The sequence below is a fragment of the Eublepharis macularius genome, chromosome 2, assembly GCF_028583425.1.
Source record: "Eublepharis macularius isolate TG4126 chromosome 2, MPM_Emac_v1.0, whole genome shotgun sequence".
NCBI lineage: Eukaryota > Metazoa > Chordata > Lepidosauria > Squamata > Eublepharidae > Eublepharis > Eublepharis macularius.
In genome coordinates this window covers 4402684-4420247 of record NC_072791.1, presented here as the reverse complement: position 1 = coordinate 4420247, position 17564 = coordinate 4402684, and positions in this window count along the sequence as shown.

Here is a 17564-nt window from a genome sequence, read left to right as displayed (position 1 = left end):
CTTTCATGTTTCATTTTTCAAGTTTGAGTGTGGGGTGGGCATGAACTGCTGTTTCACAGGACTAAAAAATGAGTGTGCCAGCTTCTGGCCTGCACAGGCCAGAAGCTCTGCTGGGTGGATGTGTTTTGTTTTGCTGCTGGTTGGCCCTAGCCTTTAAGGGGGGGGGGGCTGACTTGGCTTGTGCAACGGGGCCTTGAATTTTGGGGTTGCGTGTGCGGCGTGTGGTGTTGACTCTGCTAACATTTCCAATTTTCTTGACAGCATCGTGGAGGAGAGGAGGACCAGCTGCAAGACCGCCTGAACATCGCTGGACTGCAGGACTGGTGTTACTGTGAGCGAGTCCGGGTTCACATTTGGGTGGCCTTGGGGGTGGGTTCTTGCTAGCTTGGGAGGGGGGAGGCTCATCTTCAAAACACCACATCCACACCCCACACCGACATACCACAGAAACATCGGTCCCGCTAAATAGTGTCTCTTAGGTAGGTAGGCCAGTTGGTAGGTGATCAGTGGATAATTGCCCTCAACATAATTATTAGGGAAACCGAGCCTAGTTTTTTTTAAAAAACTAAATAGGGACTCAGCAGGGAAAGCATTAGTGAGTGAGTGTTAGGTTTGAATTCTATATATATATATATATATATATATATATAAAAATTTGTAATAGCTGTCAATAGGCTTCCCATTAGTGCCCCCATAACTAGGGTTCCACTGCCCATCTCTGGCACCCGTGGTGGTGCCAGGCCGGCCCGGGCATACTAGTGTGTGAGTGTTTAAGGCTTTGTCACCTGTTATTGGGGTTTAGGGCCAGCTCAATTCCAGAGGAATTCAGCTGATTGGCAGGCTCAGGTTCCCTGACATAAATAGGGTTGCTTAAAAAGGCACTTGATTGTTCATCTCCAAGTCACAGAGCCACTAGAAACACAGATTTATAGCAGGTTAGTTAGGTCTTGAAAACAAAGTTGACCTTTGTTTTCTAAATCTTTTCTGATTAGTTAGGGTTGAATTTGGGAGGGGAAAGTATGTCAGAGAGGAAAGCAGAGAGGGGACCCGGGGGAAAGGCTAGGGAGAAATCTAGAGGGGAGGAGGGGAGGGGGAGGGGGACTGCTGCGGCAGCCCCTCCATCTGAGCGGAGGAGGCCCTCCCCTGCGCTGCTGCCGTTCACCAGCCTGGCTTCTGGTGACAGGAAGAGGGTTCGCAAGACTCTCTTTCCTGAGGCAGCTGCTGGAGGGCCACCCCCAACCCGGGTGCGTGAGGCAGGGGCTGGCACTGGGCAGGGGCCTGCTGCTGAGGCTCCTCCTCCTCCAGTGGTTGCGAGCCAGCTGCTGGAGGAGGGGCAGCATGTGGTGTCTCCTGGGATGGGCGCGGAGCACATGACTTTCCCTGCGCTCCCGCTCACCCCAGGAACCCGGAGGATGTTGGAGGAACTGCCCGTGAGACCCCCCCTGGGGCGGTCCACCCCAGTTTCCTCTGAGGCCAGCAGCAGGCCTCTCGCGGCTGTGCAGGAGGAGAGGACGCGGGAGGAAGAGGCAGAGACTGTGGTGGAAGAGCCCACATCTCTGCCCCTTCAGCCTCGTCCATCCCCACCTGCCCGGCCGAGAGTGGGACACGGTGTGTCCGGCCAGAGCACCTCACAGGAGGTGCCGCAGGGTGGTCCCGAACGCGCTTCTCCTGGGAAGCGTGGGATGCCCTTTTCCTCCGAAATCTGGAAGCACTTCCAGACAACGGAGGATCCCCGAGCAGCCCTGTGCCTGCATTGTAGGCAGCGCGTCAGCCGTGGCAAAGATGTGTGGCATCTCTCCACGTCTGGGATGAGGTACCATATGAAGAGGCACCACCAGGCGGTGCTTCTTCGGGAGGAGGGTTCGAGTGGCGCCGCACGGCCGCCAGCTAGCCAGAAGGAGGCAGGCTCCTCTGGTGCTCTCCCCCCAAGGGTACCTGCAGGAAAGGGACGCCAAGCCTCTCTCCCGGAGATGCTTGGTATGCAGGGCGCTAGTGTGCCCAGAGAGGGGATCCGGAGGGCGAGCAGGCGCATCACGCGCCACATCGTCAACATGATAGCAGTGGATGGGCAACCGTATTCCGTAGTTGAAGACTTCGGCTTCTCAGGGCTGCTCCAAGATTGCTTTCCCTGGTACGCCGTCCCTGCTCGCACGTCGTTGAGCAGATCGGTGGTGCCCTCGTTTTACAGGGCTGCCAGGGATCATGTGAAGGCACAGCTGTCCCGGGTTGCCGGGAGAACTGTGCACTTCACATCGGACATCTGGACCTGCCCAAGTGTGCAGCAAGCGTACCTCTCGCTTACTGCTCACTGGTGGGAACCCGAGTCGGTTCTGGGTGGGGGCCGGGGGGAGGTGCCTAGCACAGCTAGACAGGGAAGGATGCGAGACCGCCAGGCCGGCTACTGCAAGGCCTTGCTTCACGCCGAGGTGCTCGACGTGTCCCACACGGCGGAGAACATCGCTGCCACCTTAAGGAGACAGTTGGACGAGTGGATAGGCCAGGGACCCGCCACCGTGGGATGCATGGTGACGGACGGTGGCAAGAACATGAGGGCAGCGGCGCATCTAGTGAGCCGAGAGAGCGTCTACTGTGCCGCTCACAAGCTTCACCTAGTGGTGAGAGATGCGCTGGGGTTGGGCTCCTCGAAGGAACCCGTGGATACCCGGACCCGTGAACTCCAGTTACTTGTCCAGAAATGTCGGAGGCTCACGGGTCACTTCTCGCGCAGCGTGAAGGCCACGCACGAACTGCGCCAGACACAGGTCAGGACAGGTGTGCCAGAGCACGCTCTGATCACTGACGTCAGCACTCGCTGGAACTCCACCTGCGCCATGCTTGAGCGCTTGGTGGAGCAGCAGGCCGCACTCCACGCGTGGCTCTCCGAGCACCGCGGTGCGAGTCAGGTGGGTGAGTTCAACCGGGAGGATTGGCTCACCATCACCCAGACAGTGGAGGTCCTGAAGCCCTTCAAGGACTTCACTGTGGCGGTCTCGTCAGACACGGCGACCCTCGGTCTGGTCATTCCCCTGGTGCACACGCTCCAGAGGAATCTGGCCACCCTTGCAGACCGGGTCGCGCCCCGTGCTGACCTTGTTCCAGCGGTGCGCGCATTAGTGAGAAGGCTGCAGCAGGGCATAGCTGCCAGGCTAACTCCTCTCACTAAGGAAGAGTCATACATGTTGGCGACCATGTGTGACCCGCGCATAAAGGGCACTTTCGCCGAGCGGGACGGGAACCTCACCCAAGCCAGAGACGGGCTCTGCTCTTGGGTGAGGCGCAGGCAGGCCAAGAGGGGACGCCTGTCGACAGGGGGGACGCAAGAGGGGCCCTGCCGTGCGGGTCCCTCTGACGCCCCCTCTGCGCAGGCCCCCCCCGAGGCCACCACCGGAGTGCCGATGGAGATGGAGATGCTCCGGTGGGCCCTCGTCCCCTCTGGGGTCGTGAGGACCGTGAGAGAGGATCCGGCGGAGGCGATGGTCAGGGACTACCTCGCGGAGCCCTGCGAGTCGCTCTCCACCGATCCGCTCAGCTACTGGGCCAGGAAGGAGTCGGTCTGGCCGGACCTCTCCCTCGAGGCGCAGCGGCTGCTCTCATGCCCTCCGACGAGCGTGGAGAGCGAGCGCGTCTTTTCACATGCGGGCGACATTGTCGGCCCACATCGCACTCGCCTTCTCCCATGGAGAGTCGAGCAGTTGACCTTCCTGAAGGTCAACTCTCGCCTCTTCGATTTCTCAGGACTGGACTTCCAGAGTGACTGAGGTGAGTCCAACTTGTGGCCTGCATCCTCTATGAGTCCAATCCTTTGGAATCGCGCTCTCCCCTGTATAAAACCCTGTATATACAGTTAAAACCGGCCAGTAGAGGGAGGGTGGTTAGGAACCAGTGGCAAAGGGAAAACACCCAGCAATTTGAAAGCCCCCCCCCAGGGTATTCAAAACATCTCCCATCACTGAGACATACCCTGTGGGACCAAATTTATTATGAGAAATAATGCCCCAGAAACATGGATTGCTACTGGAGGGAGAAACAGGTTAGATAGGGATTGCTTAGGTGTTTTTATCAGATGAACTCCTTGTAAAAAAAAATTGTAGAAGAATTGTTGTACTGTTTTTTGCAAGTTGATGTTCCGTTCATGTAAAAAAAAGGAAAAAAAACCAAAAAAAAATGTTGTGATTATGTTTTTTAAAAGTTGATTGAATGTTCATAAAAAAAAAAAACCCAAAAAAATGTTGTGATTATGTTTTTTAAAAGTTGATGTTCCGTTCATGTAAAAAAAAGGAAAAAAAACCAAAAAAAAATGTTGTGATTATGTTTTTTAAAAGTTGATTGAATGTTCATGTTTAAAAAAAAAAAAATTTGATGTTAATGTTGGGTTTGCATGGTTGGGGGATGCGGGTAGAGTGGTGGATGGGCACCGGCCAATGATGATCTCTCACAGATGTTCCCAGGTAAATTCTGAGGCTGGTGTGGGGGTGGGGGGAGACCTCTGCAGAACTGCTCCAGAAATACCATTGTCCAGTGCCTTGGAAGTGCCCAGTTCAGCTTTGTGTGTCTGAACTGAAAGCACAGCCACAGGAAATGACATAGGTTCTGCTGGACCCTGTTGCAGTGGTTCCCCCCCCATTTAGTCATGTTATGGAGGGAGAGTTGTATTAGGCTGGTAGTTATGATCATCTTCTGTTTCCATGCCCTGTTGTGCCCGCTCACTATGTAACCTGCTGTAATGTTCAAAACTTTACTGTTTGTCCATTTCAAAAGAAAAATTGTGTTTAAGATTCTCTGATGTGTAGTTAATTGTGTTGTGTTGTGCTATGAGGGACAATAAGTGTAATATGTTGTGATTTGTTGACCACTTGTAATTTGAAAATGAGAAAATAAAGGTTTTTTAAACTTAATGATTGTGTGTCTGTGTTCCCTTCTTTGATGGGAGGTTGGTTCCCAGCATAGGGAACAATGGGGCAGGCTGGCCAGCCTGTTCCTGGGGTACTGGGTGTGGGGCAGCTGAGGGTGGTTTTGGTTCTGAGACGGGCTGAGTGGAGGATTTGGGTCTGTGTGTGGCAGCTGGGGTGGGGGAACTGGGTTTGTGTGGGGCTGTAAGGAGTGGACTATGGGGGATGAGAGCACTGGTTGTCCCTTGTGCCCAAGTAGGCCCCTGCTACTGTCCTGGTGTGGGCTTCCATGCCTCCATCAGTTGCTGGCCCTCCTTTGCCATCTTTTTCTGAAATTTTCCTAGGGCTGCCAAACTCCTGGTTGGGCTTGAGTTCAGGTTAGAGAGAGTAGTTCCCTACAGAGAAACTGGCTGCTTCCAAGGGCAATCTCTTTAGAGGGCAAATGCGGACCATGGATTCTGGGGGAGATCCCTACTCAGATTTTCCTTTCCACAAGTCCCACCCCCAAATTGCCAGTAACTTCCAAGGCCAGAGTTTGCCACCCCAGAGAGATCCCGTTCCCACCCTCTTAGCCTTGGCATGAAAGTTGTAGCCCCCATGGAACGCTTCCAGGTTCCTGATTCCAAGCCCAATGACACCAATGTAAGACAATCCAGACCTCCATCAAAAATGGATTTTAAGTAGCAGTGGGATTGGGCTGCATTTCAGTCATTCACATATCTGGTTGTGTTCCCAAACATTTAGCTTATGTTTTTTTAAATCAGCGTATGGCACTTAAGGACACTTTTAAATGGTTCTAAAAACATTTTTTTATTATGAAGTATTTAATGTGGCATTGATCAAGGGCAGGCCTTTTGGCCAAATGAGCAGTATCAGTACAGTAAAATTTAGACTAAGCTCATAGGAGGAAAAAGCATTCACACTGTGAAGTGGGAAGAAAGTTTCAATTTACATGTACCATGGACTCCGAAAAAGACATGTAAGTGGGATCCAGACCAAATCAGGCCTGCTTTCTCCCTTGAAGATATCAATTGATGATAGTGCTTATGTCACATCATGAGAAGACAAGGTTCACTAGAAAAGACAATAATGCTAAGAAAAATTGAAGGCAGTAGGGAAAAGAAGAATACCCTAGATGTGGTAGATTGACTGCGGTTTGCAATACATGGACAAGGTTTTTGGGATACTGTGGAGCTCAATATAATTCTAAAGTACACCACAAGTGATTTGAATGCATAAAACATACAGACACATACACATAAAATGTATATACCCCCTCCCCACCAAATTAAAGGTTTATCTTATGCCCCGGTTTTCTCCCCCATGGGAACCTAGAGTGGTTTACACATTGCTGTTCTCCCTTGATTTGTTTCACCCTCATCACAACCAGGCTAACAATAGACAGCTGCTCCATGCCTCACATTGGAGTGACTCCACCGATGGCCTTCTTAGTTGTTGGAGGGGGTGGAGGGGGGGGAGGAAGGAAACAACGCACTCCTGCCCACTCTATCTGGGGCCTAGGTGACCAAATTGCTTGGCCTTGGCAAGGAGCCAGTGGTGGGGCGGCACTGGTTCTGGGGCCCCGTCCAGAACATTTGTCCAGGGCCCCAAAATCACGTAGACTGCCTCTGGAAAACACAACACAATTGTTTACTTAGGCTGAGCCAAGAACATCCATCAAGCCTACAAGGCACAGAATCAGAGTCTGCCAGATTCTAGACCAACTCTCTAGCCATTGCACTACAGTGGATATCTAAAAACTGTTCATACCCCCACCAGCAACTTGAACATTTTTCTCCAAAAGGCACAACTTGGCTGGGTCTCAAAAAGGACTATGATGCATGGGCCTGTCAATGCATACTGGTACTAAGGCTCTGGCCGGGGGGAGGGGGGCATTGTGCCAATGCCACCCTGGCTTTGGAAGGGGACAGTAAAATAGAAGAAATAATCTAGCTTCAGTGCCTCCCCCCCTTCTCTGTCTCTCTCTCTCTCTATAATGTGAGTGAAAACATTACTATACCATCACTGAAGCCTACAGGATACTTAGGGTCTGTTCACACACGCATGATCATTTAATGGCAATGCTCTGGCATGATGATGTTTGTTCTAGGAGGTGATGTGATCATCACACAAGGCTGGGGAGCACGCACAATTCACAGCAGGCAGATTTGGGCCACAAGGGATCCTGCTTTGGCCTGTAGGGCCCAAATCAGCCCACTGCAAAGCACAGGCATACTCTCAGGGCAGCCAGATGACATCAGTGACATCACGGCAGCAGCCCCTGGAGCGTACCTTGAAGGCTCATTCACTGACTTTCCCCCTTCGGGGTGATAGGTGAGAGTGGGGGATCCCCCACCAAGGGGAAACGGATCCCTAATTGTGTCTGAGGTTGTGGAAATCAAATGGGTCATTACCTCCATATTGCTTCTGTCTTTGAGGGACTTACATGCACATTATATTTAACTCCAGATTTCTTGATTGTCAAGGAATGCATGTGGTGGGGGGTAGGGGGGAAGGGTGGGAGAAGGGCACCTGAGGGTGAGGGTGGCATTTGGCATGCAAAATGCCACCCCTGGCAAGACAAGCCTCTCCCAGCTGTCGGTGGTAGAGATGAGAGCAGAGCACCCACTTGGGGAGGCCATGAAATGGCCCCCCCAAGTGGGAGCAGGCTGAGCCTTGGTGGGGGGATGGGAGGAAGGGTGGGAGAAGGGCCCCAGAGGGTTGGGGGGGATTTTGTTGCTGTGGTTCCCCCCCATTAAGTCATGTTATGGAGGGAGAGTTGTATTAGGCTGGTAGTTATTATGATCATCTTCTGTTTCCATGCCCTGTTGTGCCCGCTCACTATGTGACCTGTTGTAATGTTCAAAACTTTACTGTTTGTCCATTTCAAAAAAAAAATTGTGTTTAAGATTCTCTGATGTGTAGTTAATTGTGTTGTGTTGTGCTATGAGGGACAATAAGTGTAATATGTTGTGATTTGTTGACCACTTGTAATTTGAAAATGAGAAAATAAAGGTTTTTTAAACTTAATGATTGTGTGTCTGTGTTCCCTTCTTTGATGGGAGGTTGGTTCCCAGCATAGGGAACAATGGGGCAGGCTGGCCAGCCTTCTCTGCGGGTGGTGGGGGGGTCAGGGGGGTGGTTGTCTGTGTGCCAGGGCAGGTGCTCTTTCCCAGGGACGATTTGGCACTGCCACCATTGTGGCACCCCTTGTCTGTGCAGAACTGCCCTGGGAAAGAGAGTTTAGGGGTTCCCAAAAGGGGAGGGCAGGCCAGCCTGTTCCTGGGGTTATGGTGGGTGTGGGGCAGGTGGGGGTGGATTTGGGTCTGTGAGGGGCTACTGGGGGGATTTGGGTCTGTGTGTGGCAGCTGGGGTGGGGGAACTGGGTTTGTGTGGGGCTGTGAGGGGTGGACTTTAGGGGCTGAGAGCACCTACTTGGGGAGGCCATGAAATGGCCCCCCCAAGTGGGAGCAGGCTGAGCCTTGGTGGGGGGTGGGAGGAGGGGTGGGAGAAGGGCCCCAGAGGGTTGGGGGGCATTTTGCATGCAAAATGCCACCCCTGGCAACACAAGCCTCCCCCAGCTGTCAGTGGTAGAGATTAGAGCACCTACTTGGGGAGGCCATGAAATGGCCCCCCCAAGTGGGAGCAGGCTGAGCCTTGGTGGGGGGTGGGAGGAGGGGTGGTAGAAGGGCCCCTGAGGGCTGGGGGGCATTTTGCATGCAAAATGCCACCCCTGGCAAAGGAAGCCTGCCTCTTCATTTTTTCCCCATAGGAAATAATGAAGAGAGATCAGCAGCAGCATGCTAACAATATGCTGCTCCTTTGCTTTCTTATGGGGAGGATGGGGGGACCTGCTTTGGGGGGCCATAACATGGCCCCCCAAAGTCCAATCTGTCTGAAACTTGGGTAGTTGTTAGAGAAGGGTTAGAGGAAGGTCCCCACCAATTTTGGGCTTATTTGGTGGGAAAATGCCTCCTCCAGGCGTCCTGAAAGACGGAGGCATTTTCCCAGCAAAAAAACCCGAAAGAATCCCGAAAGAATGCCGAAATAATGCCGAATCCCGAATCCCGAAAGAGATTCTTGTTTCGGCTTTCGGCTAATGCCGGTAGAGAATCTTGTTTCGGGTAATCCCGAAACAAGAAAGCCGAAAGTTTTTTCCTTGCACACCCCTATTCGCGAACCATGAACCGGCCTGGTGTGTGCTTAATTTTGTTTTGTATTTCAGTTTGTGCCCATCTCTAGTCGCTAGGGCTTGCTTTTTGTGCCCCCATTGCTGGCTATAGGAATAGCCATTGTTGCTCCAATTTGCTGAGCATTCTGAGAAGCCTCTTCTAAGTTTTGCTACTTATCCTAATGGGTCATGTTTTCTAAACACAGAGAGGCTAGCGTGCTGGTTGGGGCCATGTTCGTAACTCAATTTTCCAGGCCTGTTGAAAGTTTAGGGGCAGTGAGAAAAGTTCAAGGACCTTCCTAAGAAAGGAGCTGTCAGATGATTTCTCTCTCTTCAATGCCTTTCCACAGCTCCTCATGCCCAGAGAAGGCCGTTAGATCAAACCCATCAGCGACTCTGGCAGGCCCATCACTCACGGTTCACTTCGGTGAGAACAGCATCCCAAAGCCTTTGCTTCTCACCGGTGGCTCCTGCAGATGTCAAAATGAATGCATCTGTCGGAGAGAAAAGCCACTGACGTTCATCATTGGAGGAATCTGCACGGCTCTTCACTAAACTTCCTCTGACATCATCTCCTGCTCAGCAGGGCCAAGGAGCTTGGCTGAAGGTGTATCTAGGGCTGTTTGTAATTGTCAGTAAGGTGTCAGGCAGGCCAGCCACCCTGCCTGCCATAACCGGGAATGCATATCTACTGGGGTGGGTGGGCTTGCTTCCTGTAGTGCAGCTTCCTTCACTGTACTCGGCTATGCTTTGCTAAGAGGCCTTATCAGTACAGCTGGTGGCATGTGGGAACCAGCCGTGGGAAATTCAGCTTGGCCTCTTTTGCAGGACTGTTGCTGGCTTCAACTGACTTGTTTGGACTGGGGCGGGGAGAGGGGCTGGGCTATAACCTCTCAGGGAAGACTTTGCTTTGGCATTCTAGGCAATCTCTATGTATCAGTGCACTTCTAGGAAGTTTTATCTGAATAAAGACCTTTAACTCAGGGCCAAACTACAAGTGATGAATGACACTAGTTGGACACTTGTCAGCTTCCCTCACATTTTGATGGGAAATGTAGGAAGCTTGGCAGAATGTTGGACAAGTGACAGTTGAAAAGTCCATTGGACAGCAGTCGGAGAGCCAAGCTGCAAGACCAGGACGCCTACATTTCCCATCAAAACTTGAGGGAAGCTGACAAGTGTCCAACCTGTGTCATTCATCACTTGTAGCTTGGTCCTCATACAACCATGTTGGATGAAGTGAGAAAATCCCCTAGGCAGGCCTGACATAAGGCTGCTGGTCTGCCATCAGACGATGCTCACTGTGGTTATGGAGGAAGATGGCTGTGAGCCCAATTCTGTACTGGCTGCAGGTGCAAGGTGCCCTTCGGATGCCCTTCCCAGGGCCTGATCCCCCAAAGCTACTGGGATTGCCACAAAGTGATTCTCAGCAACGGCAGGAGCAGGTTCTTAACATGCTCCCAGGCACAGTCTACGGGCCATAAACATATTAGTATCAAGAAAGCGGGGAAAAGTTCTTTCTGTTTTTCTTAAAGATTTATTTATTTATTTTCTTTGGATTTCTATTCCGCCCTCCTGACAAAGGGCTCAGGGCGGATTACAGCATCTTAAAACACATTAAAATTAATTTATACAGTTAAATCCATAAAGAGATTGTTAAAAAAATATAATAATATAAAATAATATATTTGCATATAAAAGTTGTAGGTCTATGTATTGTGTTTGGATTTGTCGCTTAAGCTTTTCATGATGTGTTACCCTTTCACAGAGATTCCACTAACATAACAGACACCCCCACCATGCAGTGAACGGAACAGTCATGGGATGAACAGCAGGGCCGTTTCCCCACTACTCGCCTTTATCCGGAACGCTGCGGAATGTCGCGAAAAAAAGCGGAAGATAGTCTTCTCGCGCGAGTTTTGTGCGACATCGCGCAAAACTCGTGTGAGAAGACACTATCTTCCATGTTTTTTTCACGACATTCCTCAGCATTCCAGATGAAGGTGAGTAGTGGGGAAATGGCTCAGGATTTGAGTCCAAGGGCATCTTAAGAGACCAAGAAGATTTTCAGTGTGTAAGCTTTCAAGAGTCAAAGCTCCCTTCTTCAGATAGTTTCAGGTAGGTATCTGGGTCGGTCTGCAGGAGAACAACAAGATTTCAGCGCAATAGCACCTTAGAGACCCATAAGACTTGCAGGGTGTAAGCTTGTGAGAGTCAGAGCTCCCTTCTTCAAACCCACGTAGGAAGGGAGGCCCCTGAGCCTTTATAGCCCGGCCAGAAAGTGGGACGGGTGTTACAAGGCAGGACATTGGGATGCAAAGGTACAATGCAGCTTGATTAGATGGGAGCGGTGTAGCAAAGGAAGACGTCAGGATGGAAAGGTAGGGTGGTACAATGCAGCTTGATTAGAGCAGAAATTAGCAGCTGCAGTGAGAAAAGAATCTTCGCTCTCTATTCAGCCCCAGGGGGTCTGTCAGTTCATGGCAGGTAGATCCCTCAGCCCCTCTCCAGTGAACACACATTGGTTCCAATAGAAAAGGCTTTATTCAGGATTTTACAGTTCAGGTCTGTACTCCATCACGGCGCTTGGTAGAAGTGAAAAGGCAAAACAAAAAGTCTATGTTATACTTGATTTTCCTGTGCTCTAGCAACTGTTAAGGTTTTGGCGCGCACGTTTACATGGGTTCTGTGAAAACCCTTTATGGCTAAGTAGTGAGTACACAATAATAGGTTCCCAGAGTCTGGGCAAAGTAGCAAAAGCTGGCGTCTGGGCACTCCAAGGTCGTCTCCAGCTAGGAGATGCATAGTTCTGTGAGATAACATGGGAGGCCTATCCTGGGTCTGGAAAAGTAACAATTATAATAGGGAAAGAGCATGGCTGAGGAGAGAATACAGCAGGTTAGCATTAGATGTTCAATATACTGTGGCATCAGTAACATAACAACCAAACAATCATGGCATGGCTGTATACAGACATGACATTCTGCCCATTGTTCGGAATTTGCGAATGAACTCCATTCCAGCAATCTCACATTGCAATGAGGATCATTCATTGGCTACATAGTCAAATTCTGAGTATCGAAAGCAGCAAGGAAGGCCCTGCAGATGTGTAATCGGAGGGGGGGCATAAGTGATAGGACCCTCTCCTCCAGAAAGACCCTTAGAGGCCCTTTTCAGCACAGTGACAGACCATTTCAGCACTGTATCACACGCGGAGATTTCCCAGAACTGAACAGCACACAGGATGCAAAACAGGGCCACATTTCAGATTTATGTTTTCAAGAAACCTTCTTCTCTGACTCCAAGATCTCTTGCCAGATATATTAGCACCAAGTGTGCAGTTTGAACTTCTTTAAATGCCCCACCGTACATCACTGCCACCAATATTTATGATTGTTAAGCAGAGCGCCTCCAATTCAAATTAACGGGTAGTCTAACGGGACAGTGGGGTCTTAATTTTTGCCTAGGCAGAAGGTGCCACTTGAGGCAGCCAAATGCTTTGGGATCCCTGGGTTCTGCTAAATCTACCCAGTCCCTTTACTCCTTACTCCTAGGATTTGCCTGTTTGCAGGCTTTGAAAGATGGAGAGTGTTAAAAGAAATGGGGGTGCCACAACATCTGATTGTTTTGATGAGCAACCTGTACTTTGGACAAGAGGCTACTGTCAGGACAGAATATGGGGAAACTGAATGGTTTCCAGTTGGCAAGGGTCTCAGACAAGGATGCATATTATCTCCCTACCTGTTCAACCTATTGGGAGTATATATTTAGTTTGGTTTAGTTTAGTAACTTAGCAGAGTAACATAGCAGAGTTATTTAGTTAGAAGCATTTAAACCCTTAAGAATGTGCATTATTAATTAATTAATCTTCAGACAAAATCATAGAAAGATAGAACTTACAGTTTATTGTAGCAGATTTCTTCCATAGCAATATCTTCTGGTAATAAGAAGGGAAAGATCCTAATCTAAAGAGTTACATTCCCTATTCTATGCCATGGCCTGAAACTAGGCAGCAAGGTTGTAGGGGTGGGTTTGTGGACAAAAAGAAGGGCTCCACAAGAAGCATGGAGAATTTACAGCTTTCATCTTTGGATGACCATGTGGGAAGATGGAGGAAAATTTCCCAAGAGGCACAGAGGCAAGTGAGGAGTCAGTAGGCATTCCCACCTTAGACAAGAGAGTGGCCGATTGCTAGTCTTATACATTACATTCAAAGAGACATGCAGCGCCCCCCAGTGTCCAAAGGCAGGCTGAGTCGCCTATTCCAGCACAACCTCTATGCACAACCTCTATCATAAGGAAAGCTGGATTAGATCTAGAAGGAAGTGGAGTGAAAAATTGGTGGAAGGAACAGTAACAATTTGAGATATGCAGATGACTCCGTGTTACTGGCAAAAAATAGTGAAGACTTGAAACAACTAGTGATGAAGGTTAAAGGAGAAAGTGGCAAAGCAGGATTACAGCTGAACATGAAGAAGACAAAACTAATGACTGCTGAGTAATTATACAACTTTAAAGATGACAATGAAGAAATTTAAATTGTTCAAGATTTTCTATTCCTTGGCTCAATCATCAACCAACAGGGAGACTACAATGAAGAAATCAGAAGAAGATTAAGACTTGGAAGAGCAGCTGTGAGGGAGCCAGATAAGATCCTTCAAAATAAAGATCTCTCTCTGGGGACCAAGATAATTCAAACTATGGTATTCCCCATTACTATATATGGATGTGAAAACTGGACAGTGAAGAATGCTGGTAGGAAGAAAATTGACTGATTTGAAATGCAGTGCTGGAGGAGAGTTTTGCAGATACCATGGACGGCCAAAAAGACAAATAAGTGGGTTCTAGATCAAATCAAGCCTGAATTCTCCCTAGAAGCTAAAATGACAAAACTGAGGCTATCGTACTTTGGTCACATTTTGAGAAGACAAGATTCTCTGGAAAACTCAATAATGCTAGGAAAAGTGGAAGGCAGTAGGAAAAGAGGAAGATGGCTGGACTCAATGAAAGAAGCTATGCCCTCCAGTTTGCAGGATCTGAGCAAGTCTGTTAATGATAGGATGTTTTGGAGGTCTCTCATTCATAGGGTTGCTATAGGTCGGAGGCAACTTGACGGCACATCACACACACAGGCTTTAAAAGACACTTGCTAAACTCAGTGTAGTTTCTGGGCAGTCTTGGAATGGCTGATAAATTCTTAGCCATTTTCTTGGATGAAAGCTTACCCCAAACACTTACTGTTGACCTAAGAGTGAAGTGATACCTGTTTGTAACATACAAGCAGCACTTGAGATGGTTGTGCATGTGCGTGATATTTGCAGCTCGATAACAGCACGAAACGGTGTTGTGGAGCTTCTTTGGAGGAGACAGATCCGAGAACGAGCCGGGAATTCTCGGCTGCCAAAGACACTGCATTCTTGTCATGCCGTTACACTTCTCTGACTCGTCGGCCAAACCTGACAGCTTGAAAAATGCCGTTCAGTGGGAGTTTATGTAGCATAAACACACTCTTAAAACTGATGCATACATTTACTGCTTGGACAGGCCTACAATACGGAAGACCAAGAAATATTGTGTCGTATTTCAGAGCCTGATCGAAAAGGCATTCTGTCAGGCAATACGTCTCTCATACACTCGGCCCCTTTTTGTACTTGGTTGCACTTCAGCCCATCAATATATCCGATAGGAGTGGATTTCCAGCACCTCTGGGAAAGCAGCCTCTGCTCTTATTGTTGCTGAGCATATGTGCCCTCGACTCCGACTTTCCGGGCAGTCTCAGACTTAATTGGCTGCCTCATTTGCCGAGCTTTTTCGGCACAGAAATAAGAAATCAAGAGGCTACAGTGGAAAAGTAGTTCAGCTTCTTTTGAACTAATCCTCAGACTTTTGAGAAATTTCCTTTTAAAAAAAATCAAACATGGCTGCTCAGTTTTTCAGGGTAGTTTCCCACACGCTCATAACACAGGGAACAGCACATACCAGCGCTCGGTTTGGGCTTTTTGAATATGTCAGTTATGATTGTCAGCATTTTCATTTCACTGGGTTTTTTTGTTTCTGCTGTTTCCAATTTTTTTTTGTTTCTTTTGTACCATTTAATGTCATTCAAACATATTCCTAGAATCATAGGGTTGGAAGGTACCTCTAGGGTCATCTAGTCTGACCCCCTGCACAATACAGGAAACACACAGTTACCTCCCCCCACTACACAACCAGTGACCCTTACTGCATGTCCAGAAGATGGCAAAACACCGTTAGGATCCCTAGCCAACTGGCCTGATGACGGTCAGTTCTTAAAATATTTTTACTTCCTGTGGAGAAATGCCTACTCCCATTGAATGGATCCCAAAATTCCACCAGTTGGAACTGCATGCTGTTTGTGAGTTGGAAGCCAACTGCAAATGTGTAACTTGCAGGAAGGAGGGGCCCAGGGGTTAAACCATCAAGTGCCACATGCACAGTATGTCACACTCTCTGTGACCTCAGACCAGTCCCCTAATTCCTTTGCTTGGGGTGGGTTCCCAATTGTCCCTCCTCAGCCCTGGGAAGGGTTTCCTTGCCCCTTAGTCCTGACTCCTGCCTCTTTTTTGCATAATGTGCCACTGTATATCTCTCTCACACCTATCTGCCTTCCACCGCCCTGGTACCACTTGCCTGCTTGGTAAGAATCTCTCTCTAGGGCCAACCCACCGGGCTAACCCACTCAGTCCCTCTTCTTGGTTTCTATGGCCAGTCCTGGGCTTCCTGGGCCAGATCCCCCTGACCTCCCCTCTCCCATCCTGCCACCTTCAGGATCTCCCCTGGGCTGGGCTTCTGGAGGCACCTGCTAGGCTGACTCTGCCCCATCTTTGCCTTCTGAGGCTTTGGACTGTTTCTGCCTCCATTTTTCTCCTCCTGCTTCCCCCTTCCTGGACCATCACCAGTTGTTGAGGGTCCTGGTGATGGTAGGCTTGTCAGGGTGGGGGATCCCCTGACCCCAGCCTCTGCCTCCCGCTGTTATGTGCAAAAGTTTGCACCTCTGTGGTTCGTTCTCCTTTTTCTGACCAACCACAATAAAAAAATTTAAAATAAAGATCCTGGAGTCCTCTTTTAGAATTGAAGCAAAACGGATGGTTTTAATTAAAACCGGTGGACGAGCCTTTTTCTTACACAAAAGTAGACAGTCTCCTTGTGTGCAAAAGCTCATCAAAATTACAATAGAAGCGCAGAGCAATTAATACTTTCAGATAATCATAACAATATTACAATATGCTAATATTTGTTGTCTTATTGGCTCGTAAGATATCTAGGGTCAGTTCTGATTTGGCTGGCAGGGGGAGAGAGAGGTGTGAGAACGCGGTGCTGGGGGTGAAGCATGTTCCCACATGCTCTGGAATGCCTACGAACATGCCCGCTCTGTGCCAGGAATGCTTCATGCCTGGTATGATGCAGATGTAATGGGTAGTGCCAGGGCCCAGTTGAGTCAAAATCACCCCCAAATTTAGAATTGGGTTGATTTTTACTCAGTCAGTCCCTGGTGTGACCCATTACTTCCACGCTGGCATTCCAGGAGTAAGGGAAGGGGGTGACATTGCTGAATGGAGACTTGGGACAGCCACAGGGTTTTCTGACCTCCTGGGGACCCAAAGGAATGGGCGTTGGAGAATCTGTTTCTTCGTACTCTGCTCCCCCGCCCAACAAGGCTCAAGGTGACAATTGCAAAAAAGAAAGAATTAAAAACTGAGCACATTTAAAAGGAATATCCAGCGTGAGGAAACAATGAGGCACAAAAACAAAGATCTGTGGGTTCCATTTGCATAGAGAAGTGAGATCAAAATGAGGATTTTGAAGGGTTTTAAAAGAAAAACCATGGGGTTTCAGGAAAGCATTCCAATCCTTTCTGGGTTGTGATTCCTGCTCCCGAGTAATGTGTCTTGTTCTAAATCCTCAGCTCTGGTTAGGAGTACAACCAGAATTGCCTCTCCACCTCCTGTTACTTTATTGCCAGTGCAGGATAGGACAATTATAAAATTGCTAGAAACCATACAGACGTACAAAAACAGAGGGGATCACGATATAAATGAGACCGAGGCCGTCGTCACACGGGCATCTCTTCCGTTAAATTTACAGCATATAGCGTCCTACCTGTTATCGGCACAGTAACGTTTCTTTGGGTCACCTAACGGCTCTTTGCGCCACCTGCTGTCCACACCGAAGCACTCTGTTCTGTTCTCTCTAACCGCGCAGAAGCAGCTCCTCCCCCCCCTTTTTTTTTATTATTCTGGCATTTAATTCCGCTATAACGGAATAACAGCATATAAACATTCCGTTAGAGCAAAACATTACGACCCTTTTGTTTTTCCAACTTTGAAATTATATAAATAGCCCTTTGCCCGCAGAAAACTCCCTGTCTGACGTGATCCCCATCGCTGACGACTCTGCCATGGCGATTGAGTCATTTTTACTTCAGCAGAAAGTTTCGATTGTGTTATGGCGTTATAAGGACATAATAAAATTTTAAAAAGGGG